This window comes from Macaca nemestrina, chromosome 9 (genome assembly GCF_043159975.1).
Source record: "Macaca nemestrina isolate mMacNem1 chromosome 9, mMacNem.hap1, whole genome shotgun sequence".
NCBI lineage: Eukaryota > Metazoa > Chordata > Mammalia > Primates > Cercopithecidae > Macaca > Macaca nemestrina.
In genome coordinates this window covers 42709605-42736667 of record NC_092133.1, presented here as the reverse complement: position 1 = coordinate 42736667, position 27063 = coordinate 42709605, and the positions used below count along the sequence as shown (strand labels likewise).

General features: G+C 38.7%; 1 long non-coding RNA gene across 1 annotated transcript in view; it reads right to left on the bottom strand.

The window, feature by feature from the left end:
* LOC105480441 (uncharacterized) overlaps positions 1-27063 on the bottom strand; it is a 339420-nt gene that overhangs the window by 59653 nt on the left and 252704 nt on the right. The window lies entirely within an intron of this gene.

The following is a 27063-nucleotide window of genomic DNA, read 5'->3' as shown; positions in this document are numbered from 1 at the left end:
TTTCCACACACAGAGCTGATGAGTGGGGACTTCTGTCCTTTTCTTTGTAGGGCATTTTTTAAATTATTATTTTAAAAAAATTTTTAAATAAAACAAACTGAGGCAGAAGCTTCTGAAATCTCCTGCCTCAGTTTCCCTCCTTTTTGTGCACCCTTTCCTACTGCTCCACAGAACCAAGACAGAGAGAGACAGACCCTGATGCTTATACAATAAAAGCTTTTACTTGGGGAGGATCTCAGCTTATGCTTGCTGGGCATGAGTGGCATCTCAGGGTGCCCACAAGTCAGCACAGCAGCTGTCCAAAGTAGTCATGTGTCTGAGGAAGGACCAGGAGGGTGCATAGGCCCCACAATCTCTGTAGAATATGACTTTCCTCTCCAGGGAAGAACTATGGGATACAAAGCAGGTTGGCAGCTTTGAGGGCACTTGGGCAGCTTAAGGAAGCTTCTGAAGTCTCCTGCTTCAGTTTTCCTCCTTTTCCTGCTCCCTTTCCCACTGCTCCACAGAACCAAAACAGAGGGAGACAGAGCCTGATGGTTATACAATTTGTAAGGCCTTCATTAGGAAAAAAGGATTAAAAAATGTGAAAACACATCAGGTACAAAAGTGAATATTTATTTAGACTTTCAAACTCCTGGAATCTTAGAAATTCAGAACCATTCCTCTGAGAATGGTTTTTAGGTGGTTTTCCAGAAATGAGTACATAGGAATGTTTCCTGATGGCAATGTAGCATTTCTCTCCACCTAGAACATTCTACAGCTCCTTGCAGCAACTATCATTCACAGGAGCTGTGCAAGTGAGGATTTCTGGAGCTCAAACTTTATTAGCTTCACAGCGAATCCACCTCTGACCACAGATTGTAGACCTGTCGGATGGAGTTGGAGGGTGACCCCAGGTTTTGTAGCCCTCCATTTTTTCTTTTACAAATAAGAAAACGACCCCAGAAAAGTAGTTTCTCCACTATCCCACAGTTTTTAACACCGGGAATGAGAACCCAGATCTCCTCTTCCCAGCCTGTGTTCTGTCCTCTAAACCACTGAGTTTGATAGGAGGTAGTATCAGAAAGTGGTCAGAGCTCCAAGCTTAGAGTCAAAAAATTTGAGATAAAAATCCCTAACCTGCCTTGTTAGCAGTGAGATCTTGGGCAAGTCCCACAGCTTCTCTGAACCTTAGCTCCTGATTAAAAATAGAGAGAGTATCCTCGACCCCTTGTTGCTGAGTACATTAAGTGAAATAATATATATGAAAATGTATACAATGTAGTAGGTGCTTAATAAATATCAATTGCCTCGTTGTCTCCAATGCCATCGCAAGAAGTATGCCTTTCTACCAGGAGAGTATGTGTTAGGGAAAGAGAATGTGAAATTAAATGATGTAACTAAAATTTCTTAAATTATTTTTTGCAAGTCTAAATGAAAAGGAGCCATGTATCCTTATATCATCTTTGCAATTCAAACAACCTAGGTGTCAGGTCTTCAGAGTAAAAAATTGCTATCAAATTAGCTCTAACCACAAAGAAAATAAAGTGTAAAAATGATTTGCAATTGATATTGTCTGCATTCTTCTTATGATATCTTCATGGCTACTTTTACATTTAAAAATATGAATTTAAACAAATATTTAAAACATAAGGTATTGGTTCTATTTCCTGTTTTCCCTCATGCCAGAACAGATTTCATGCTGTCATATACACATTCAAGCAGAAAGCCATTTCGCTTTTTCCATTTGTTTTCATTACTTTTTTTCTATATTTGTTCTTTGACACTGTTTGTATTGAAGCCAGGGTTTGCCTTCTTTTCACTTTATCTCTCCATGGCAACAGATAGATTGCAACGCCACACACAAAAATGCAGAATTACAACCTCCCTGCCAGATCAGGCAGAAAGAACTGTGTACGGCATAACTAGTGATGGAAATAGGATAGTTAATGAATAAGCCAAATCTTTCCATTTCAGGCAGAATATAAAACATAATTCCTTTTCGCATCTTTTCTTTTCTCCCTAGGAAAGACCCCTAGCAGGCACTCAAGAATTATTTGTAGAATGAAGGACTGATTGGCTATTACCGCTTCCTTTTCTAAGTGCTTGCCAGTCATGTGCTTAATAAGCAATTTGAGAAATTGTAACTGTAATTGTTGCTGTTTATTGAATGCTCTCCATCTACTGTGCACTGTACTAAGTGCTGTATATACATGAGTTCACTGCACCTTCACATCCCTATAAAATGGTCATTTTCATCTGTTTGCAGATGAAGAACCTGAGCCCAGACAGCTAGGAAGTGGAGGAACTGAAATTTGCTCCTTTACAGTGTGTCTGACACCAAGCTTGGGCTCCTAACCTCTCTGTTGGCACACTAGTCCAGAATTTGGCAGGGAGATCAATATCAGTTCCACTGGCCTATTCTTTTCATAAGCTACCACTCCCATCTCTATGTTAAAAGGGGGTACATTTGTTCATCACTGATGTTTTCCCCGTGTTTTCAGAGGGTTCTGACAGTGGCTGTCTATTACAGTCCAAATTTCCTTCAGTGTCTAGGACTTGTCTCAATCCAGTGGTCTGAATTCATCTGAAGTAGCTACATGTCCTCTTTCTTTATAATGTCTGCTATAGTCCTTCCAGGATCAAGTCCAACTTCTTTGCTAAAGATTATTTTCTTTGATGATTCATTCTCCTTAGAAGCACTTATAAGGTATTGACATTGTTTGGGTTCATGGTGTTGAATTCTATGTGACATTGATCAGCTTGTTACTGAGCTTCAGTTTTCCTCATCTGTAAAATGAGAATGTGGTCATATGGTATCAAACTTCTGGTAGTCTTCAGTGCTTAAGAAATGTTACTTGCCTCTTTTATTGCTCTTTGGACAGCAAAAAAGAGATTAGGCTTATGCTTTAGATATGTCATCTTAAATATCACCTAAATAGGTTTTATCTGACCACTTGCTCTAAGTAGAAACCCCTCTTTTGTTATTCCCTATCATCCATACACAATTTGTTTCCTCAATAGCAATTATCTGGAATTTGGGTATTTTTGTTGCGTATTGTCTTTCTTTCTTCCTTCCTGGACCAAGCTCCATGAAGATAGTAACAAAATGTTTTATTTCCCCGCTGTATATTCACCTCACCATCTAGTAGTGACTGTTGCATAGTATTTGCCCAATAAATACTTGTTGAATGGATTTTAAAAGTGAATGAATCTTTCTTCTTGCCTCCCCACTCATTCCTTATTAAAGTCAGTATAATGTGCCACCATGTCTTCAGTCACCAGGCTCACAACTCAGGTGCCATCTTTGATTTTTCTTCAGTACTTACCCCAAAGTCTTGTTGATTATTTTATCTGCAATCTATTTCAGACCAACTCTTTCTTTTCCAGTTGTGTAGCCTCTATTGAGTCCAGACACTTTTATGTGACCCCTAAATTATTGCAAAAGCCTCTTGAATACATTCTCTTTGAGATCTCTATCCCACCCAGTTCTCCTATAAAAGCATTCAGGATTCTTTTGTTTTGTAATTTACTGCAGCATTATGTTTCTTCAAGGATAGTTTTGAAATCCCTTCATCGTCATTGAAATAGCCCATTTTCTCATTCTTTTCAAAACCAGACCTAAACTAGAAAAATCCATAGGTCTCTGATATAGTGCTTACTAATTTCTTCCCCAAACTTTCTTTTATACTACTCTCCTCCCAACTGAAATCCCTTCTCCAATCCTTTCCCTCAAAACTTTTCCTTTCCCTATAAACCCCTACTTTGAAATTCATTTTTCGTGATTTGAGATGTAGCTTTTCTCTCAGCTCTATCATTAGCTAGTTTTGAATCACAGATAAACCCTCAATTTCCATCTGTTTAGGCAAGTTACTGAAAATGCTTACATAGAAATGCTCCCCAAAGATCAAATTTCCTGGGATTCGTGGTGCTATTGTTAATTAAGGCTTCCCTTTTGCTTAGTGCCCAGGGAGCCTCACAACTTGTAATAAGGCACCAAAGTAAGATCTTAGGTGGGTGAGGAACATGTCTTTCTTTTGTAAAGTGGGAAAATGACTACTGTGAACAGGAACCACTTCTTAGGCAGACCTAATTTAATAAAACACAAAGTTTAATAATAATAATAATAGTATGGAAGTTCAGGATCTAGAAATGGATCCTCTTCAAATATCTGTGCTCAAGTACCCTTTGAAAAATACTTCTACTCCTCTAGAAATACAAATGCTCCAGTTTGAAGATGACTGGACTAGAAGATACTTGACATTCTTTTCAATATAAAATTCCATGTAATTCACATTTAAGGCAGTATCTGGGCACCCTGTGAAGTGCAAGTTCTGGAATGAATCTGCATGCAGATACCAGTGTATTCTACCAATTACTAGTGTGTGATCTTGGGCATGTTACTCATCCATTCCTTGGCTAAGTGGAAATAATAATAGTACCTGTCTTGTAAGCATATTGTGAGGAATAAATGAGTTAATGCAGATAAAGCACTTAGAGCAATGTTTGTCACATGTTAAGTATTTAGGAATTATTTGCTGTGATTGCTGCTGCTGTTGCTGCTGCTGCTAATACGACTAACATAACTAGAGAGATGCCCTGGCGAGAGTCTGAGAAGTCAGTCATATCTGTATGGTTGAAAAGCTATCTGCACACAGGTGGTAATGAAACTGTATGTAATGATGCTTCTGTGGAAATTCTTTCATTGAACAAATGCCTATGGATCAACCACTGGCTCTGTGCTAGCTGTTGAAGAACAAATAAGTCAAAGCTCTTATACTCTAGGAGCTAACACCCTGAAAGGGAAAGTTAAGTCAGCGCATGCTATCATGCAATTGAGGGACAAAATGATTGGTTAGAAAGGAAGTTACAGGAAGTTAGAAAAGGGGAAAGCAGTGAGGACTGAGGCCTAGGAAACTGAGCTATGCTGTAAAGGAAAATTTGATTTGGATAAATGTGGGAGGAGCTAAACACAGGGAAGCTTTCATATTTCACCCATAGCCATAGTATCTGGGGAAGAAGAGCTAGTATAGAAAATTAGGTTGATGAGAGAAACAAAACTAACTCAGTCAGCCAGCATTTAATCTTAGCAAGAAAGGAATAATGGTCCCAAGCCAGCAAGACGACAATTGATAAGGATAAATGCAAAGTCCTGTTCTCATGTCCAAAATGTGAACTGCACAAGTTCAGAACTGGGTAACCCTAACATGATAGTAGTTCATATGAGAAAAATTCAGGAAAGGGTAAATTAGGGATCAATTGATTGCAAGCTCAGTATGAATAAGAATTTTTCAGCCTGGGCTGAAATTACCAACCCAACCTAGGAGGCTGCTGACCATCAGGGAGATCATTGTTCAGTGTGAGGTTTTTCAGACCCTTGAAGTAACCTTTGAAAAGACTATTCGAGGGATTAAGTTTGGATTTAAATTTTAATATATGATACTTTAAGATATGTATTTTAAAAATCGATTTCTTAAGCTTTTAAGTTGAGGTGACAAAGCCTATCACTCAATTATAGTAAATTTAAACAATCTTTTTTAACACTTTTATTTTAGGTTCAGGGGTACATGTGCAGGTTTGTTATACAGGTAAGCTCATGTAACAATCTCTTTTTATATATATATATAAAATTTTATATATATATATATAATACACCCGGCCTTAACAATCATTTTTAAAAGGACTTTGAAATAATACTTGGCCCTACCTATGAACTTAAAGACCTTAAAACATTTGAACTGTATTTATAAATTTAAAATAGCTGTTATATTTTGGCAAATCTCTTTAACCACTGACTTACAAGACAAAACTTCCCAGGCAATTAATATTAAAATAATATATTTATAAATATGATGTCCCAGATTTTCCTAAATGTTCTAATACTGTACATAAATTTAGTAAGATTTTCAGTTAAAATTGTAAGTCTAAGTCAAGTTCTCAACTACACATTTTAAATTGGGTTAACAAGAATGACCCTCAAAAATTTTTCTAATTATTTCAAATACACAAATTGCTAACTATACACCAATTTCATGATATAAAAATATTAATATACTATGTTTGATTCTTCTTAAAACATATCTACACAATTCCAAATCTTCCAAGATAGGAAACGGTTTAGCCTTTAAGTTAATTATTTTATTATCCTGTACAAATTTTGGGATTACCCACTCATATAATGTGTATAATGTGGAAAATGACCTTCTCAGAATGAGATTACAAAATCATCAGAGATTTTAGTGGGGAGCCATTTGTATTTTCTTTTTTGGAAAACTCGATGAAATGCTTTGTACCCAATTAGTTTTTATCGTAATACTATGTAATATCAGAGTGTTTATGAGATGAGAGAAGAGGGAGAAGGGAGGACAAGAAACCCATTTCCCTGGATCCAAGTTCTATACTATCCCTCATTTTTATTCTTCGCCTAGATATCTGCAGTTCCTACCCAAACTGATTATTTGACTGGATTTTGCATTTCTTTGGTTCTTAAGATAAATAAGTGCTTTTCCATCTAACTCTAAAAGCCTTATACTTGGTGGAACATTCTAATTTTTTTTCATGTACTGGTGATTGCTTTAGGATCACACAACTTTTGCAATTTGTGTTTGCAACTAAATTCTGGGTATCTCTCCAGGTTTTGCCTTGTTTTTCATCCCAATCTGCAAGGTCACACTGCCGATAGTCCAAATCCATGTAATTTGGTGCTGGGCAGACCATGTAAAGTATTTTCTGTCCAGCACTGCTCCAGGTGCTTTGAAAAGAGATCATGACAATGAACTGAACTCCTTCCAATGACAGCTATCAGAACTGTCCTGAGGACTGGACACAAATGTCTATGTGGAAGGGCAGAAGGGAGGGTTTAGGAAGACATAGTGAAAACCTGCAAATGTATGAATGACTATCCCGTGGAAGAAGGAGTAGGGTTTTTTATTTGACTCCTGAGACCGCTGGATAGATGTAACAGAGTGGCAAACTCTTAAGGAAGAGCTTTTTCTAATAATTGGCTTTCTCATAAAGGAATAGATTACCTTGGGAGAAAAGTGAGCCCCTAGACACTGGAAGCATCCAAATGAACCTGGGTACCCGTGGGTCAAGGAGGTGCTAGAAGAATTTTAACAATAGTCATGAGGTTGACTTAAAGAATGTATAAAATCTCTTCCACCTTTGAAAACCTCTGATTTCAGAAAACAGAGTTCACAAAGCTAGATGGCTCATAAAAGGCATCTAAATGTCAAAAACGTAATTGTGTTGTTAGATTGCCCCACTTACTGGAGCATCGGCATTGCAAACCTCCTATGCTGAAAGCCTTCTTTTTTCCTGGGACAGAAAGCCCTTTGAGTTCTACAGAGAGATCAGAAATGGAGATGGATTAGGGAAGTGAGGTGGAGGGAGAAGGAAGGGAAAGATTTGTGGCAACAGCTGGAAGACATTAGAGCCACAATAGAAATTAAAAGGAATGGATACGCTGAGCAGAGAAAGAAAACATTACTAAGCTGCACTTTAAGAAGGGGAAATGGTGAACAAAGTTTTATCTCAAGACTGTTGCCTTCGAAGATGTAGGAGTGTGTGTGTGTGTGTGTGTGTGTGTGTGTGTGTGTGTGTGTGTAGAAAGAGAGAGAGAAACAAACAATGATAATTTGACCTAAGGATATCAAAGACAAAGTAAATTATTTGGACACTTCATTAGTATTAATCATTATATTATATTTTTATAATAGTCTTAGCTAACATCTATTAATCCCTGCTCAGTGACAGGAGCCACATCAGGCATTTTCTGTACTCTATCTTGTTCTATACCAGCTACAGATTCACTACAGTTTAGGAATCTGAGAAGAGACAAAAGCCTAAAGATCACTGTAGAAAGATGTCCATTGACTATTCATCAGATCACGCAATTAAACCTTCAGGTTCTCTGGTCAGAAACCTGGCTTTGAAACTCAGCTTCACCATTTTACCAGGTTTCAAAAACTTAACTTCTTAAACTTTTCATTTTTCAAGATGTAAAAACATCAATAAATTACATACCCACTATTTCATAGGAAAAGTTAGGAAAACTAAATGAGGAAATGCATGTAAAGTGACGACTACAATACCTGGCACATAGTAAGTGCTCAAGGCAGGAGCTACTCTTCTATCACAGGGGTAGACAAACGTTTTCTTCGAGGTGCCAGATAGTAAACATTTGAGGCTTTGTGAGCCATACAGTCTCTGTCACAACTTCTCGACTGCCCAAGTACTTCATTTATAGACAATGAAATATGAATGTAATAAAAGTTTCACATATCACAAAAGATTCTTCTTTTTTTTAACTATATAAAAATACAAAAAACATTCTTAGCTCACAGTCTGAGAGCCGTAGTTTGCTGACCCCATGCATGCCAGCATTCAAAAAACCTTTGCCTCCACTCCACAATAGCCACAAGGCAGGCTTCTCAGGCCATAGACCTTGTCCCCAGAAGAATACCCTTTCCTCTCTAATATCTCATTTTCTCTCTTCAGCTACAAAATGAAAAGAAAAAAAAAAGTCTTTGCTAAGTGTCCCTACTGTGCTGAATCTTGCAAGGAAAATAGACTACCCCTTTGGCAGTTTCAACCCTGGTAAGAGGCAAGGAGCAAACCGATGGAAAGTTGATGGCCAAAGCCTGCAGAAGCACGCTGTCTCCCACCCTCCACACACATCCATCAGAACCTGGCTGCTTCCTCACTAGGGCATCTGCACACTCCATTGTTTCCTTCCCAGTGCTGCAAGATTCTCTCCCCAATCTAGGTCCCATGGCAACTTTGCTTGAAGCAACTTGCTTTCAAGCAACAGGCTCCATTAAAGTTAGAAAAGTATAAATTAATCAATATAGGGAAACACAGCCTGATAAAGCCCCTTTCGTGAGCTTTTTATTACGGCCTTTTTATCAGAATCGTGTTAATGGATGACTTTTCAAATAAATTAACATTTCTATCCTAATGCAAATTTAAAAAGGGGTATCAGCAAGGCATTTTATAACACATAAAGATATGCACTCTACATTTTTCCTGGAGAGTTACTTGGCAATATATAATCAAGATTTTTAACATCACCATTCTTTTTGACCAGGTAATTAACCTTTCAAGAATGTGCCCTAAGGATATAGTCATACATATAACACAAACATTTATGGACGAGATGTTCACCACAGCCTGTGTCCCTCAGGCTAAAATCTTGAAACTAACTGATTGGCATAATCGGGCCCATGTTTTTCTCCCTTTGGCCTATCTCTGGTCCAAACAGCTAAGACTGAAAGGGTTAGGAGAGGAGCAGGGTCTTGTGGTAAGCAGGGTGGTCCCTTTAGGGGACTGTGAATAGAGTGTTAACACTTTTCACACAAGAATATTTAATGACACAGGAAAACAGTCACAGTAGAATGGCAGATGAGAAGAGCAAACTGTAAGCTGTACATATGATAGATCTTAACTTTGAAAATAGTTATTCATAAAGAAATAGATATTTACCCAAATGACTTATTCAGTAACTAAGTTATATGTGAACATGTCATCAAAATCTATTTGTAACAAAACTCTCAGAGTTATTTCTCTCCTCTTACAAATGTTTCATACGTGCCCCTCCTGCCACATGTCACTCATCAGTTCTGTGGTCTATTCATCCCAGCATATTGCCACCACCAGTGACAGCCGGGATTTGTTCCTTTGTTTACTTAAGGCTATGAAGAAAAGGCAGTACAAACATAGGTTTTTGACATATATCTACAAGTAGAAGTTGTATAGTACAATGAATTTTGTAATGTGTTCAATTATTTTTTAAGTAACCTGAAGATATATAACACAAATGCACATATACACCTTTGCGCACACACACATATGCATACACACAGACAAAAACACTAGAAGGAGGAACACCAAAATGCAAATGGTTATTATCTCTAGGTGCTGAGATTAAAGATTACCATTGTATTTTGTTTCCTTCTTCCGATTTTTCTATATTTTGTTGATTGGTTGCATCTACAAATGAGCATCATTTTTTATAATAATAAACAGTAAATTTTTAAAAAAGATAAAAGTATTAGTATTTTTTTACAAAAAGTAAGTAATAATCTTGACCATACCAGGCCCCAAGCCACCACCCATCCCCACATCTCCACCCTGCCTTTTTTCTGTTTTTATCTGGGGAAAGTAGAGCCTCATTGGAGGAAGATGCAAAGTCATACTGTCCGGCCCTGCTATGTACTCTGTGCTGACATCTTCTACTTGATTCCCCAGTTCCACTCTCCCCTTCACTCCACTCTGTGGCCCTGTAGACTGATCTGTAGAGGTCTGAGTTAACCAGGCTCCTCTGCCCTCTGGCATCAGTTGGATTTGGCCAAGGTGTGGTGTGTATCAGCAGGGTCTCTGGAAAGCCATAGCTTCACGGCTCCTGTCAGGCAGCTTTCTCTGTACTTCTCATTCCTTAAGCCCTTGTAATTGGTTTTTCCCCTTTCCCCTTCAGGCTGGTAAAGGCTCCCTGTTCTCTCACTGCTCCAGGATTCCGCACCATCCCTTGTCACATTCCGTAAGCCCTGTCCACACCACTGAAATCAACCTTTTATTAAACTCTCTTTAATTGCCCAGCTTGAGTGGGCCATCTGTTTCCTGCTGAGTCGTGGACAGACAGATACTCACGTTGCTGTACACATCTTGGCCCTTAGTACTCACTACCTGTTTACATTAATCCTACTGACTCTCCAGAGCTCTCCCACAATGGTGTCCTTACCACAAGCATAGCTGACTCCTGCCATTCCTCAGGCCTCATCAGACTTAATTTCCCCCTAGACATCTATCCTTGGGATCAGAATGAGGGCTCTCACAGGTTCCATATTATCTCTGTCCGAGTGCTGCCCCAATGTGGGCCCACTGCCCAGACTGCAGTGACACCCCAGATATTCCACCACTGTTCCTTTTTCCTTTCCATTGAATAAGACATTGTTCACTTTTGTTCTTAATCCCCAAATCCAAGCTTTGGCAACAGTCAACTCCTGGATTGAAGAAAATTCCCTCAACCCCAATTAATGTGTCCAGCTCATAAGCAGTTTTGTCTTGTGCTCCTAGTTTCTCCATTTAGTTCAGAGGTTGTGATGCCTCTTCTTGTCATCGTCTCTATGAAGGTAATGGCCTAAATCCTAAAGGGGTTGGGATGTGGCAGGAAGTAGGAGAGGAATCAGGGGTAATCCCAGCCATGTATGCTGGTATATGACATGTGAATTGTTCATGACACTCACTTAAAGAAATAGCACTTTTGCTCGCTTTTTCTAAATGAATGAAATATGACTGTAAGTCTACATATCCTGAGGCTAGAGGTGTCTGTTATAAGTGAGTGGTGGTAGCTCCCATTTAGGAGGCTCATATAACAACCCTTAAGCTCATAAAGCACCTGGAAAATGGGGGCAGTACTTGGATCTAATTCCATGTAGTTGCTATAATTATCATTGGTCTTTCTATAATGCGATGCCTCTGTCCAGTGCTGATTCTCTAATGTCTGTCTGGCACAAGGCACTCCTCTGGGTGGGCTGGCTTCATGTTCTTTTACGGGGAACTTCACCAATCGCAGGTTCTATTATGGGGGACTGTATTCGTTATCTATTGTTGTTTAATAAACCTCCCAAAAACTTAATAGCTGAAAACAACGATTTTCTTATATCTCATGATTTTGGGGGTTGGCTAAATTATTCTTCTGCTGGTCTTGCCTGGGCTAATTCATGTGGCTATATTCAGCAGGTGCATTGGCTAGGGCTGGCTCAGATGAGAGAGCTGGGATGACTGGGCCTCTTTTCCCACATGATCTTCCCTCTGGCTGTCTTCATGGCATGGTGGTCTCATGATTCCAAGAGGGTGAGAACAGAAGCTGTGTAGCTGTGTGTTCTCTTAAGGCTTAGCCTCAGAAGTTGCACAATGTTATTTTCACTACACCCTGTTGACAAAATGAAGTCACAGGGTCAACCCAGATTCCAGGGGCAAGAAAATGGACTCCATCTTTTTTTTTTTTTTTTTTTTTTTTTGAGACGGAGTCTCGCTCTGTCGCCCAGGCTGGGGTGCAGTGATGCAATCTCGGCTCACTGCAACCTCCGCCTCCTGGGTTCACGCCATTCTCTTGCCTCCGCCTCCTGAGTAGCTAGGACTACAGGTGCCCGCCACCACACCCGGCTAATTTTTTGTATTTTTAGCAGAGATGGGGTTTTACCATGTTAGCCAGGATGGTCTCGATCTCTTGACTTTGTGATCTGCCCGCCTTGGACTCCCAAAGTGCTGGGATTACAGGCGTGAGCCACCGCGCCTGACCTAGATTCCACCTTTTGATGGGTGACAGCAAAGTCATATTGCAAAACGACATGCAAAATAGAAAACATTGTGCCATGTTTGGAAGCAATCTACCAGAGAGGAGGGGGGATATAAAATATCTCTTAATTTTTCATGATAAACCTCTAGTCAACAAAGAAAGATGCTATTAATTTCTTAATCAAATTGTTTTTTCCAGTTATAATTTTATCATAAGCTATATTGTGTAAGAGTATACATAATGTATAATTTTAAAATAATAATTTTAAAATTAAACTAACCTACCTTAAGAAATATAGCATTCCCAATACCTTGAAAGTCACCTAGATGCTTCACAATCAATGCCCCCTCTCTCCAGTCCTCTCTAGTGGTAACCACGACCCTATATTTCATGCTTGTTATTCCCTTATGTTCTTGTTTTTGTGACCACAGCTCACTGCTGTGGCCATATAACCTCAGTCTCCTGGCCTCAAGCAATCCTCCTACCTCAGCCTCCCGGGTAGGTGGGACTACAGGTATGTGCCACCACACCTGGATAATTTTTGTATTTTTTGTAGAGACAGGGTTTCACCATGTTGCTCAGGCTGCTTCCAAACTCCTGAGCTCAAGGGATCTGCCCACCTTGGCCTTCCAAAGTGCCAGGATTACAGGAATGAGCCCCTGTGCCTGGCCCTTGTGTTCTCTAGAGTTTTACCACAGGAGTTGGTATGCCTAACTATGTATTACTTAGTTTTGCCTGTTTGTTGAACTTCACATAAAATAAATCATTCAGTAGTTTGATTTCATCACTCAGTATTGCTTTTTACATTCATTCATATTAATGTGTATAGCTGTAGCTTTTTCATTTTCATTTATAGAGAGTTTTCCATTGTGTGAATATATATTAATTTTTTTACACATTTTACTGCTACTGGACTTTAAGTTTTTCCAATTTATTAAAAAGAAATTATGAGCAATGCTGCCATGGACTATTTTTTAACATCTTCTTGGGTATGCATACACAAGAGTTCATCTAGGGTATATTCCTACTCCTAAAATAATTCCTGGGTCATAGTGTACACAATGTTCAACTTTACTAGGCAATACCAAACTATTTTCCAATTTACCCTCTTTCTAGTATTGTATGAAAAGTCTCATTGCTCCATATCTGGGTCAACATGTGACATCATTGAGCTAATTTTTTCCAATTTGCTGATCATTAATTATTATCTCATTATGGCTTTAATGGGCATTTTACTCATTAATGGAGTTGCTAATATTTTCTTAAGCTTATTAATCCTTTCTGTTTATTCTTCTGTGAAATGTCTGTGATAAATATTTTAACCAACTCTGCTGAATTTTTACTATTTTTAACAATTCTTTACATAATCAGGAATCCGTCCTTTGTTAGTTATATGTATTGAAAATAACTTCTCTCCCAGTTAATGGCTCATCTTTTTATACTTGCTAAATTCTTTCCCTAAATCACCCTGGTATACCTCTAATTATATTGAGAATGATCCCACTTCTCCAAACCCAATCTGTTGTCTTGGAACCAAGTTTGTACACCTCAACTCCCTTTCTTGGGAAAAATTCATTTCCATCGGGCTGGAGACACTTATTCAAATAGACTCCCAGTAGGTTCACTCATTCTGCAACATGCCCGGAAAGTTATGAATCCTTGTTTCTTGGAAAACGCCCTTAGTTCTCCAAGTTGTGCCACCATGAATAGGCCAAACAAGCCATGAATGGCATGAGTGAAAGAGAAGGCCTCCCAGTGCCACAACTGGAGTGATGAGGAGACCAACAAACTGCAGAGAGCTGGAAGGATGAAGTATGGGTTTGGTACCTACACTGGAAAACCACCTCTCTCTCCCACTCTTCAGTCTCCATTGTTTTTGTTTCTGTTTTTCTCTGTCTCTTTATTAGGGTAGTCCTGTTTCTTCTTCATGGCAAACCCCCAGCAGCCTGGCATAAGGCATTTTTCCATCACATTGACAAATAACCAAGTGTCCAACCAAAACCTTGGTGGGAACTTTTGAGCAGGTTTTGACATGCCTGCTGTTACACAGCCTGAAGGTCTGCCTTCACTTAGGCCTTTTCAAAGCATTGCTTTTGGGAAAGTACCTGTCTGTAATCTCGTTTTGTTTATTTTCTCCTTCATGTTCAACAGAAGGAACATTATACTCTATCTCCTTCTGAACTTTCCCAAGCAGACCTTCAGGGTCACCTTGGAGTATTCTTAGGTTTTTCTCCTTTACCTCTAAAAGCTCACCAACTCTCCATGAACCCACAATATTTTTAGAAAGCAATATGGGGAGTGCCATCTAGGTGGGAGAGGCTGTACAGCCACTGCAGAGTATGCAAAGAATTAAAAGAGCTTTCAGTACATAAAGACATCTGGAGTGAGAAAGCTAAATAACCAAGTTTAGAAACAGTTTAAGCAGGTTCTCAGGGCAGCCACTAGACCCTCATCACCAGGGTTCTCTCCACCCAGCACCTGACTCATAGTGGTCGCTCCAGGAATGTTGGTTCAGTAACAGACACAAGGCAGCCTCCCTCGGTGCCCCCACAGCCAGCCCCTCTGGGGTCCCACCCTCTGCCTGGAGCTCTGCCTCACCAACTAAAGCCCTGTTCCATCTTGAGGAACTGCTTCCTCTCACCTGCTTTGGCTTCATCCTTCCCTATGTACGCCACTTGGCATCATCCTCTCAATTTAAGCATTTAGGCTTTCACAAAAGTAAGGAAAAGAGTGTGATTAGAGTTTCCAAATTAGAGTTTTGGAAAACTCGTATTCTTCACTGACAACTGAACTGCTTCTGAATATCTAAAGACTTTCCTGATGAGATCCACGGTAGTAACAAATGCATTTTTTTGATATTGTAGAATGAAACATATTAACATTTGCAACACCTACAGAACTCAGTAATCAATAATTTCCAAATGAAAAATTCACCATGTTACATAAATTATGTACAAGAAGCTTCTGAGGTGTAGCACTGCACACACACTAGAGGCTGGGACCATCAAGGAAGGCCTAGCAGGAACAAACACATGTTCAGAGCTCCCTAACTACCCTGCCACACTAGTCAGGAGAAAGCTTCTGTCTTGCTAGTCTGAAACCTCACTGGTGGCAGAATTGGGTGGAAGGGAGGTTGAAGGCAAGGGCAGGCTCTTGGCAGTAAGACAGCAGCTCTAGCTTGAGGCTAGGACTGGTGAGATTCACCTGGGACTGCAGAGCTCTGATTGTCTGTACCATTCATTAAGCTTTGAATCACATGTTGGCTTGCGGCAAATTCTGATATTGTTGTCTTATGTCTCTATTTAGTTCTTGGATTCTCATTTCCCTTATTACGGTTATATATCCTGCCTTACCAACTACACTCAAGTTCTCTTATAAGAGCAGGACCCTAGGGATACGCCTCTTTATATAATACATAGAACTCTACAAGTGCTTGAAAAATACCAGACAAATTAAATCATGACCTTTTAAACTACAGACAAACCCCCTCTCTTTCTGAAGTAACATTCTAATTATTTTCATCTTTCTTCTCTTATAGGTGGTTCCTCCAACCCTGAATAACTATAGTTACTATTCTCCAAATAATTGTCCTATGTGTAAACACAGATATGTCAACTACAGAAGAGACGTTTTTAGAGGAGCAGATTTTTTTAATGAAATTCCTTGTATTTGGTTTCTAATACTGGTCTGATGAGACTGAACATTTTCTTGTCTATCTTAGGTGAAGCAATGTACACAGGGTTTAAAGTGTGGTACACAACACTTCAGGTCCCTGAGACCCTCTCAGATGATCACTAAAGCACAAAGTATTTTCATAATAATACTAAGAAATCATTTGCATTTGTTGCTGTGCTGGATTAATACAGATGGTGCAAAAGCAATGGTGGATAAAACTGCTGGTGCCTTAGCACTAGTAGTCTTTGTATTCACCACCATATACTCATAGTTTTTTCAAAAAAATCTAATTTCATTTAAGATGTCCTTGATTAAGCGTAAAAATAATTAATTTTATTAAGTTTTGACCTTGAGAACATGTCTTTTTAATATCCTGGATGACAAAATGAGAACTACTCATAAATCACTTCTGCATCATTAGAAATATGAAGGTTGTCTTGAGAAAATGCACTCGTGCAATTGAATTGTGAGCTACACTGGTTGCTTTTCTTCATGGAACACAAGTTTTACTTAAAAGAAAAACAAAATATGACTATAGGAGCTGGCACACATTTTTTCCAGAATGAAGGAAGTGAGCCTATCACTTCGAAAAAAATAAAACTGAAGGAATTTGTTGGCAATGACAAAATTCTAGTTTTCAAGCAAAAATTAGAGTTTTGGAAAACTTGTATTCTTCACTGACAACTGAACAGCTTTTGAATATCTAAAGACTTTCCTGATGAGATCCATGGTAGTAACAAATGCATTTTTTTGATATTGTAGAATGAAACATATTAACATTTGCAACACCTACAGAACTCAGTAATCAATAATTTCCAAATGAAAAATTCACCATGTTACATAAATTATGTACACATTTAAATTTTTTTAAAAAATTCAAAATGAAAGATAAACCAATAAATTTTAGTATAACAGAACATGAAAAGTTAATTGATATGATTACAGATTCTACATTGTAACTAAAAAACTACCACTTGTTGAGTTTTGGTGTATATCAAAGAAGAATATCCACAGTTATCTCAAAAGGCTATGAAAATAAACTCCTTTTCCAACTACACATTTCTATGAGGCCAGATTTTCTTCATATACTTCATTTAAAACAGCATCTCAACAGCTTGAATGTAGAAGCAAATGTATTCATCCAATTCTTACATACATTAAAGAAATCTACAAAAATACAACTCATGTCATACACTAAAGAGACTTACAAAAATAAACAATACAGGGCCTGGCGCAGTGGCTCATGCCTGTAATCCCAGCACTTTGGGAGGCTGAGGTGGGTGGATTGCTTGAGCTCAGGCATTCAAGACCAGCCTGGGCAACATGGCAAGACTCTGTCTCTACCAAAAATAAAAAATTAGCAGGGCATGGTGCACTCCTATAGTCCCAGCTACTTGGGAGGCTGAGTTGGGAGGATCTCTTGAACCCAGGAGGTCGAGGCTGCAGTAAGGCAAGATTGTGTCACTAAATTCTAAGCTGGGAGACAGAGTAAAACCCTGTCTCAAAAGATAAAAATAAAAAACAATACCATTCTTCTCACTATTTTTTATTTGAAAAATATAGTTAATTAAAATTGTTTTATTTACATTAACAGGTAATGAGTTTATTGTGATTCTGAAATAAACTAATAAATAGCTATTTGGAGTCCTCAATAAATTTTAATGTTTTGGTTCTGGGACCAAAAAGTTTGAGAACTACTTATCTAGGAGACTTTAATTTGTAGGTCTCCTTTGATCAGACTAACAGGCAGGGAGTAACATCTTTAGAGCACAAACCCAACATCCTCAAAGAATAAACCAGATTATTTGGCCCATGTGCATATCTAACCCTTGCTTACCCTGAGGCTCCTGTGGTGTGCTTGCACCAGGTTGCAAGGGCTCAACTGAAGAGCCTCCTAGGTTTCATTTTCACAGAGTAACTGTTATTTGAAAACTTGGAGGTTTTGCCTTTCCAGTTCATTCATAAAGAAATTGAGTAGGATTGCCATCTGTATTTATTACCCCTAAAAGGCATCTATTTATTTAGCTTTATGTGTTTCCTGTCTCAAAGACAACTATCTGCCCTTGACTAAACATTGCCATCAGTTTCACAAAATCTCAACATATCTATAGTGTGTGGATCTAGACAAAGGCTGATAATAGACCAAATCTACATCCATAGTTTCCCTTCACTATACGTCGATGTAACCCCTTGAGGATTCCTAAGGGATTTTTCAAACATGATTTCTCCTTTCAGAAAAACTTCCCCCAAGTAGTTTATGCTTGATTTAGTAGTCCTTGATCTCATAGCTCAAGTGACTTATTCCGTAGGGTCCTAGTCACTCACAGCTGGTTCATATTAAAAATGGTATTCTTTGTTCTACGTGATTCTTTAATTTCTGCCTAATTGCTAATATGAACTTGATCCGACAGAAGTTATATGCTTTTCTGTTTCTTTCATTTGTGGAATCTTTCCCTTCTCCCATGAAACCCTTTTATTTTACCTCCAGTGATTTCCTTTAGTGAACAAAATGTGATTTTTTTCTCCAACATCTAATTTGTAAAATTGGTGATATTCATTTTTCACAAAAGTATTTGAAAAGTCTTCAGATTCTCTTTGTATTATTTTAAAAATGTAACTACAGGTATTTATTTCAATCTAGCACTTTAGCTTTATTTCCTTTTAAAACTTAAGCATCTTAATGGGATTTTTAAAAAACTCCCCCCCTCACCCCCCCGCCTGCCAGATTCTGAATTCAATCATGTTGTCATTGTTATGTAACAGTTCACCCACAGCCACTTTCTGTAGCTATTCCTGATCACCACTCAGGATAAAATGCAGTATATTTCTTTCCTCGTGGATTTAAAGGCTAGCTTTTCTAAGAAAGAATTAGTATTATCCCAAACTTTTTATTTCTGTATGTGGTCCTGATTCAAGAAGAATTGTTACAATTTGTTTAAATCCTTCTTTGGGGGTAAGTTCCTGGCTCTTATCACTTGGTCTAATTTTGTAGCTTCCCTCCTTATTATAACATATCAGTGCAGGCTCATTGCTGAATTCAATAAACCTGTGTCAAGCACATACTGGAATAAATGCTGTAGGAAATACAAATATAGAAGACAATATAAAAGACTGAACATGCTTTGGCCTTTAACCTTCAGGGGTTCAGCCTAATAGGAGAAACAGAGGCCGACATGAGCAACTCCAACTGGCACATACCCAATGCTTTGGGGAGCACAGGGGAGGGTGCAGGAACTCCTGTTACCGTGGCTGCATTATTGAAGGTGACGGCTTGTCCCTTAAGGTCCTCTATCACTCTCTGTCTAGTCCTTGTTTCCCTGAGCTACACCAGTCTCGGCATCTATAAGGCGTGGGTAAAAAGTGCAAAGACACTTGCATCCATCCATCTCAAAAGGTTATATTCGGCGCCCTGAACTTCCCAGCGTACCCTCTTCTGGTGAACTCTTTGATTGCTTTGTTGTCTGCACTGCCTCTTCTAACCCGTGCCTGGATCCCACTGCACACTCTCACTGTGGCCATGCCCGCCAGAGCCTATGGTGCTGGGCTCTGCTGCCCTTGCTGCCATCACTGAAGAAGTTCTAGAAGCTGGGACAGTATTTTCATCCAGTCTTTGAGGTCTGAGACAGCCGTTGATTACAGTTATTTTTATGCTCTTAGGATGCCCTGCCTCTCTTGCTTAGCCTACTTTGTAGAAGAACTTGAAACGAGCTCTGGAGCGTGGGGATGGAGTGGGAGAGCTGGTTTAAGAGTCGCCAACCACATCCATGTGTTGAGCACTCAGAAATATATTTTTTTCTCATGGTAAATTCTCTGCCTTCTTGGAGCCATACTGATCCCTGAGGTTGTGAACCTTTTTATGTCCTCTCGGTGGAGCTGTATGATGCAGGGGTCCCAGGATCTGATCATCAGCTTCAAAGGCCTTCACCATGTATCCCAGGTCCCCATGCTAATAGGTGTCTTGAGGGATGCCTGACTATCCCAGCGTTTCTGAGGCAGGCATTCGGATTAGGCCCCCACCCCGTCCTCTCTGTACTTTTCTAGTAAGATTTTTCAATGATCAGGACTTTAGTTAGTAATAATGTGTCAATCCTGGTTCATCAATTGCGGCAAATTTGCCATATGGATGAAAGATGTTAATAGGGAGTACTAGGTATGGGGTGTAGGAGAACTCTGTGTACCAGCTTCTCAATTTTTCTGTAAATCTAAAATAGAGTTTATTTTTAAAGTTACCAAAAAAGTAATATATGTTCTTTTTCAAAATTCAAATTGTACTCAAATTATATATAAAGTAAAAGTGAAAAAAAAGGTCCCATCACATCCTCCCACTAATCTCACTCCTCGGAGTTTTAGAGATAGCTACTATTTCAAATTTGGTGGGCTTTTTTGTTTTGTTTTGTTTTTTTCTATTTTCACACACATGCACACACACTCACTACACATACACAGGCACATATATATTCACATATTTTTTAACAAAATAATATATGCATATTGTTTTAAAACTTTTCTTTTTCCAATAATAATATGTTACTCTCTTACCATGTCAATTCGTATCATTCTACTTTTTTTTTTTTTGAGACAAAGTCTGGCTCTGTCGCCCAGGCTGGAGTGCAGTGGCAGGATCTCGGCTCACTGCTACCTTGCCTGGCTAATTTTTCTATTTTTAGTGAAGACAGTGTTTCACCATGTTGGCCAGGCTGGTCTCAAAATCCTGACCTCAGGTGATCCACCCACCTCGGCCTCTCAAAGTGCCAGGATTACAGACATGAGCCACCACACCCACACCCGATTTATGGAATTTCATAATATGGAAGTACCATAACTTATATAATCCTTCCTCCACTCAAATATATTTATATTGTGCCCACTTTTTCAAACAATACTACAATGAATATCTTGTATGACCAATTATGTATATACATATATTTATTTAAAATATCTATTTAAAATAGATAATTCCAAAATCACAAGATTTTAAGATTCTTACCAATCATGCTGCTCCTCACATATGATATGTCAACCCCTTCTATATGTCTGCTCCCATCCTTCATCAAGAGTTTTTCATAGCCTGGTAGTTCTCTGTTCCTTTGTTTGCCCAAAATCTGAACTATGCCCAAAATCTGAGGAGAATGGGGGACAGGGAGGGAAGCAGGTACTTCCAGGCAGTCTTTATTTTATTAACTGCTATTTGTATATCTTTAATGTGACTTTTCTACCACTTCGCATGAATGCAGGCTGCTTAAAGAGATCTTATTTGGTCTAGGAGCCAAGCTATGAAGGGATGGAAAATATTGTAAGAAATTTTTGTCGCTGTCCTTAGAAGGCCTAGAACTATCTCAGGATCAAGGAAGAGTCAAGATGTGGTAAATTATTTGCAAAAAGGACCACCATAATTCCCATTCTTTGTGTTATCTTCTCAGGTGTCTTTGGGCTTGGCCATGTAACTTGCGTTGGCCAATGGGACACTAGCAAATGTGACACAAGCGGAGACTTGAGAAGTTTACATATTTTGGTTTGATTTTTCTAGCCGATCTTGGGAACCTTGGACTACCATGTGAAAAAGCTAAACTTTGGACTAGCTTATTGGAGGTTTAGAGACCAAATAGAAAAGAGAAGCTTCTCAACAAAGGCCCCCTAAATCAATCATCCAGCCAAGCACCAGACATATTAGTACCATTACCTGAGGTCATATGAACCCCAGTCAAGCTGCCACTTGACTGAGTTCAGACCAGAAAAACCACCCACAGCTGGCAGAGAATTATATGAAATAATATTTGTTTATGTTTCAAGCGACTAAGTTTTGAAGTGTTTTTTATGCAGCAAAAGCTAACTGATACACAAGAACTTTCTGGAAAAAAAATGGCATGAGATAGAATAATTTTAGATTAACCTCATATCTGGACAAAAATACAAAAAACATAAACATACATAAACGTTACCAAACTGAATCCCACAATACACACACGTGCTCACACACACACACGGCATCATGAACAACTTGGGTTATCTTACAAATACATGATTTGAGACCATCCTGGACAACATGGCTAAACCCCCTCTCTACAAAAAATATATAAATTGGCCAGGTGTGGTGGTGCACGCATATGGTCCCAGCTACTCAGGAGGCTGAGGCAGGTGGAGGAATACAGATTTGTCACATAAATCATTCTATTAACAGCAAAACGGGAAAATGTTTCTAATTCTCTTAATAGATACAGAAAAAACATTCAATGAAATTCAAAAGCAATTTCTAATACAACTTTTAGCAAATAGGAACAGAAGGAAACTTTAATGTTATAATGATTATCTTCCCAAAAACTCACATCAAATATCAGAGTTAATGGTAAAACTCAGAACTTTCCCTTTGAGTAATAAGATTAGGATGTTTGTTTTCACTGCTTCTATTCAATAGTATTCTAGAAGTCCTAGTCAGAGCAATGAGACCAAAAAGATATATAAAAAATTTGACAGAAAGAAAACTTGTCATTCACAGACAATATGATTACATAATATAGAAAAATCCAAGAGCATCTAAAATCATTAAAAGTTTAAAAGATGTAAATGTGTTGGCAGGATACAAAACCAGCATATAGAAATCAATGGGACCTTCTTGAATAACAACAGTAACTAATTAGAAAAAAAAAGGTTTTTTGAATAATAATCATCACAAAGCCCAGTCTACCCCAGTCAACCTTCCCATGTGATCCAGATGGACTAGTTGCATATTTCTAAGTTCTATGAAGGCAGGAATGGTATCTGTGTTGTTCACCACTGTGAGTCTAATGCCTGGCACATAGAGGATACTCAATACATATTTTTGACCAACAAAGCTGATAGGGCGACCATTGACCTGGATTTCCCTGGACGGAGGGCTTCCCAGGACATGGAAATTTCAGTGCTAAAACCATTGATCACCCTACCTGTCAATAAAATCCAAATGGAAAAATCTGAGTGTCTATGGTTAAATAAGGAATAAGTTGTTGCTTTCGGGGTTAACAAAGAAAGAAAGTGAATGAATTTTGGGTTAATGGGTTATTAACCAAATCAGACTGAAGCGAATGAGTCGGGTACAAAACAGTGCCTCCCTATAATAAAACTTGTATATACTGAATTTTGGAATCTATGACACCATTAAAACCACCAAGATCATGTAGAGCTTATAAATATGATTCTTCCTACACCATTCTAACACAATCTAACAGCATTCCAAAGTGAGAAGCCATAAAAGAATTGTCTTCATTAAATTGCAAGTAACTGTAATATCTTTTCTCCCAAAAGAACCTGAAAAAAGAAAAAGGCCCTGCTACTCTGAAAATAATAGTGAAATAATATTTGTCTGATCAAACAACTACTCTGATGAGAAAGATAAGTAATTAATTTCTATTACATTTAATACCTGAAAATTATTTTTTCTAAAACACCTTCAAGAACAGTACAGATTTTCTATTTCATATTACTATTCATTACATTCAAAGTGCAGAGAAGGGAAACAGTGACATAGACTATTCAATAAATAAATAATATTGCTATGGTTTGAATGTATGTGTCCCTCCAAAATTCATATATTGGAACTTAACCACCAAGATGGTGGCACTATGGGAGGTGATTAGGCCATCAGAGACTAATCCCACCCTTATTAATGGGATTAATGCCCTAACAAAAGAGGCTTCAGAGAGCTTCCTGGCCCTTCTGTCTCTTCTGCTATCTGAGGACACAGCAACAAAGCACCATCCTGGAAGCAGAGAATGAGCCTTCACCACCAATTGAACCTACCAATGCCTTATCTTGGACTTCCCAGCCTCCAGAATTGTGGAAAACAAATATATTTTTAAGACAGGGTCTCACCATGTTGCCCAGGCTGATCTCAAACTCCTGGGGTCAAGTAATACTCCCATCTTGTCCTCCCAAAGTGCCAGGATTACTAGTGGGTGCCACTGTGCCTAGCCTGCAAAATAAAATTCTGTTGTCTACAAATTACCCAGTCTAAAGTATTTTGTTATAGCATCAGGAACAGATTAAGACAATATCGCTTACCAAAAAATTGTCCTGTCATTTTCCATGACTTACCTATTCACAAATAAACACAAATTTCTTCAGCATCTGTGATACTGTGAAACATTTATTTGGTTTTCATCCCTGTTTCCTGATATACAGCTCCTAATAACACTTGACGTCTCTGGAGTGGTAAGAATGTCTTTCATATGCTGATTATATGACTGGTGATTGGGGCTCCTAGATAGCTTCAGGATGGAGACCAGTCATTAGAAGATCAAGACAGTGTTACAGTGCTGGGACTTTCATCCCCAACCCCAAAATCCAGGGAGAAGAGAGGGGATGAAGGTTAAGTTGATCACCAACGGCCAGTGATTTAATCAACCATGTCTATGTAATAAAGCTTCCATAAAAACCCCAAAAAACAGGCTGAACACATGGAGGTTCCAGAGGGCGGCTCACCACATGGAAGCTCCAAATGCATTCCCATATACTTTGCCCTATGCATCTTTTCCATCTGGCTGTTCACCTATATCCTCTGTAGTACCTTTTATAATAAATGATAAACATAACTAAAGTGTTTCCCTGAGTTTTCGTGAGCCACTCTAGCAAATTGAACCCGAGGAGGTGCTCATGGGAACTCCAACTTAGACAGCTGGTCAGTCAGAAGCATAGACCACAACTATGGCTTGAAATTGGCATATAAAGCGGGGGGCAGTCTTGTGGGACAGAGTCCTCAACTTGTGGGATTTGATGCTATCTCCATGTTGTACATAGTGTCAGAACTGAATCCAATTATAGGACACCTAGCTGATGTCTGCTGCAGAATTGCTTCGTGTGTAGGGGAAAATCCCCACACATCTGGCCACAGAAGTGTTCTGTCTTGCGTATTACATATATACCTATGTAACAGAGTAGGAAAAAACAGTTCGGTTTTTCCTGTCACTGATTGCTTTGTGTACAGAGAAACATTCCCAACGCCCATTTTGGTGTCAGAAGTGGTGAGTGGTTTATGAGTAGAAAAAGCACATTAGTTTTTCCTGTATCTTTACAACATCCACATGGGACTTATCAATTCCAGCTGAAATGTTTATTTCATTTGTGGCTTCTGTCTCAAACTTCCTCTATATTAGACACGTCTTGATGACTCTACCTTTATAATACTTTTCTAATTCTTTTCTTCTGCCTATGTTGATTCCATGTCTGATATGATGGGAATGGAAATAGAAAGCCAATAAATTTAGGGTACTTTGGATGGATTAGCCAAGCAGTGATGGAAAAAGAAAAAAAATAACACATAGTAAGTCTCCACAACGTGCTGCTAAATAAGTTGTCTAATTTAATCTTTAAAGTAACTCTGAGAGGTAGGTATTAATGTCTGTGTTTACTTACGAGGAAACTGAGGTGCAATAAGTTTGAACATATTGAGCAAGTTCATTCAGCTACTGAGCTACAGAGTTCAGATTCAACTTCAGTCTACCTCCAGAGGATGTGCTCTCCTGCTGTATCTCATTCCAGTGAATACTCCAAGATGGTTTGGGTAGACTATGATAAATAAATGATTTGGACCCAGATCATTGAAAAGTGAATATTTCTGGCTTTTGACAAATATGCAATATAAGAAAATTAACTTGTGTAAATGTGTAATCAATTTTAGATTTTATGTCAGACATGGTTTTTAACTTCAAATTTTTATTAACCTCAGATAATGTCATATATAATATAAACTTTGCCTGTTCCCTTCAAAAGAATAAAACTCACCACTTTGTAGATAAACCTGTTCTCTTATTGTACCTTCAATGCATATTAGTAATTTCAGTTGGGCTTTTATCTTATTTCAAAACTTTATCTGACTTAGGTTATCTCATTTCACATCAAATTATGTAACACATGATGCAATGCATGAACCACAAAGCCACAACTGCTAAATGTTTCTTACACTAAAAAAAAAAAAACCTTTGGCCAGACATGGTGGCTCATGCCTGTAATCTTAGCACTTTGGGAGGCCAAGGCAGTTGGATCACCTGAGGTCAGGAGTTCGAGACCAGCCTGGCCAACATGGTAAAACCCTGTCTCTACTAAAAATACAAAAATTAGCCAGCCATGGTGGTGTGTGCTTGTAATCCCAGCTACTTGGGAGGCTGAGGCAGGAGAATCGCTTGAACCTGGGAGGTAGAAGTTGCAGTGAACCAAGATCGTACCACTGCACTCCAGCCTGGGCAACAGAGTAAGACTCTGTCTCAAAACAAACAAACAAAACAAAAAACCTTTTGTTGGGCGCAGTGGCTCACACCTGTAATCTCAGCACTTTGGGATGCTGAAGTGGGTGGATCATCAGAGGTCAGGAGTTCAAGACCAGCCTGGCCAACGTGGTAAAACCCTGTCTCTACTAAAAATACAAAAAATTAGCTGGGCGCGGTGGTGCATGCCTGTAATCCCAGCTACTTGGGAGGTTGAGGTGGGGGAATTGCTTGAACCCAGGAGGCTGAGTTTGCAATGAGCCAAGATGGCACAACTGCACTCCAGCCTGGGCGACAGAGCGACACTCCATCTCAAACAACAACAACAACAACAACAACTTTGCCTCAAATGCTTGACTTTATTAAAATTTACTTTACCCTGTTCAAGTGATATTGGTAACACCATATTATTTGCTAGATTACGTAATAATACTAATTTTATTTATTTAAAATTATTTTTAGACTATGAAATAAATTTATGTAATTATAAAAAGTCAAAAAATGTAATTGGGTATAAAGAAAAATTTAATAGAACAGATGAGGTTAGAGAAATAGGCAGGTATCAGTTTATATAGGGTCCTATAGGTCAGATTTAAAAGCTTGGATTTATATTCAATGGGAAGCCAATGGAAGATTTTAAACAGGAGAATAACATCTTCTGGTTTATGTTTTAAGTAAAGCACCCTGGCTGCTATATGAAGGGTGGGTTATAAAGGAGAGGGCAAGAGTGTCATCCATGAGGCCTGTTGAGAGATGTGGTGGAGCAATATCTTGGGGAAAGACAGTGGTGACTGGGAATGGTAAGGAATGGTGAAAATAAAGAGAAGGGTCATTTTTTATATCTTATTGGTGGATTGGATTAGGGGGTTGGCTGGCTAG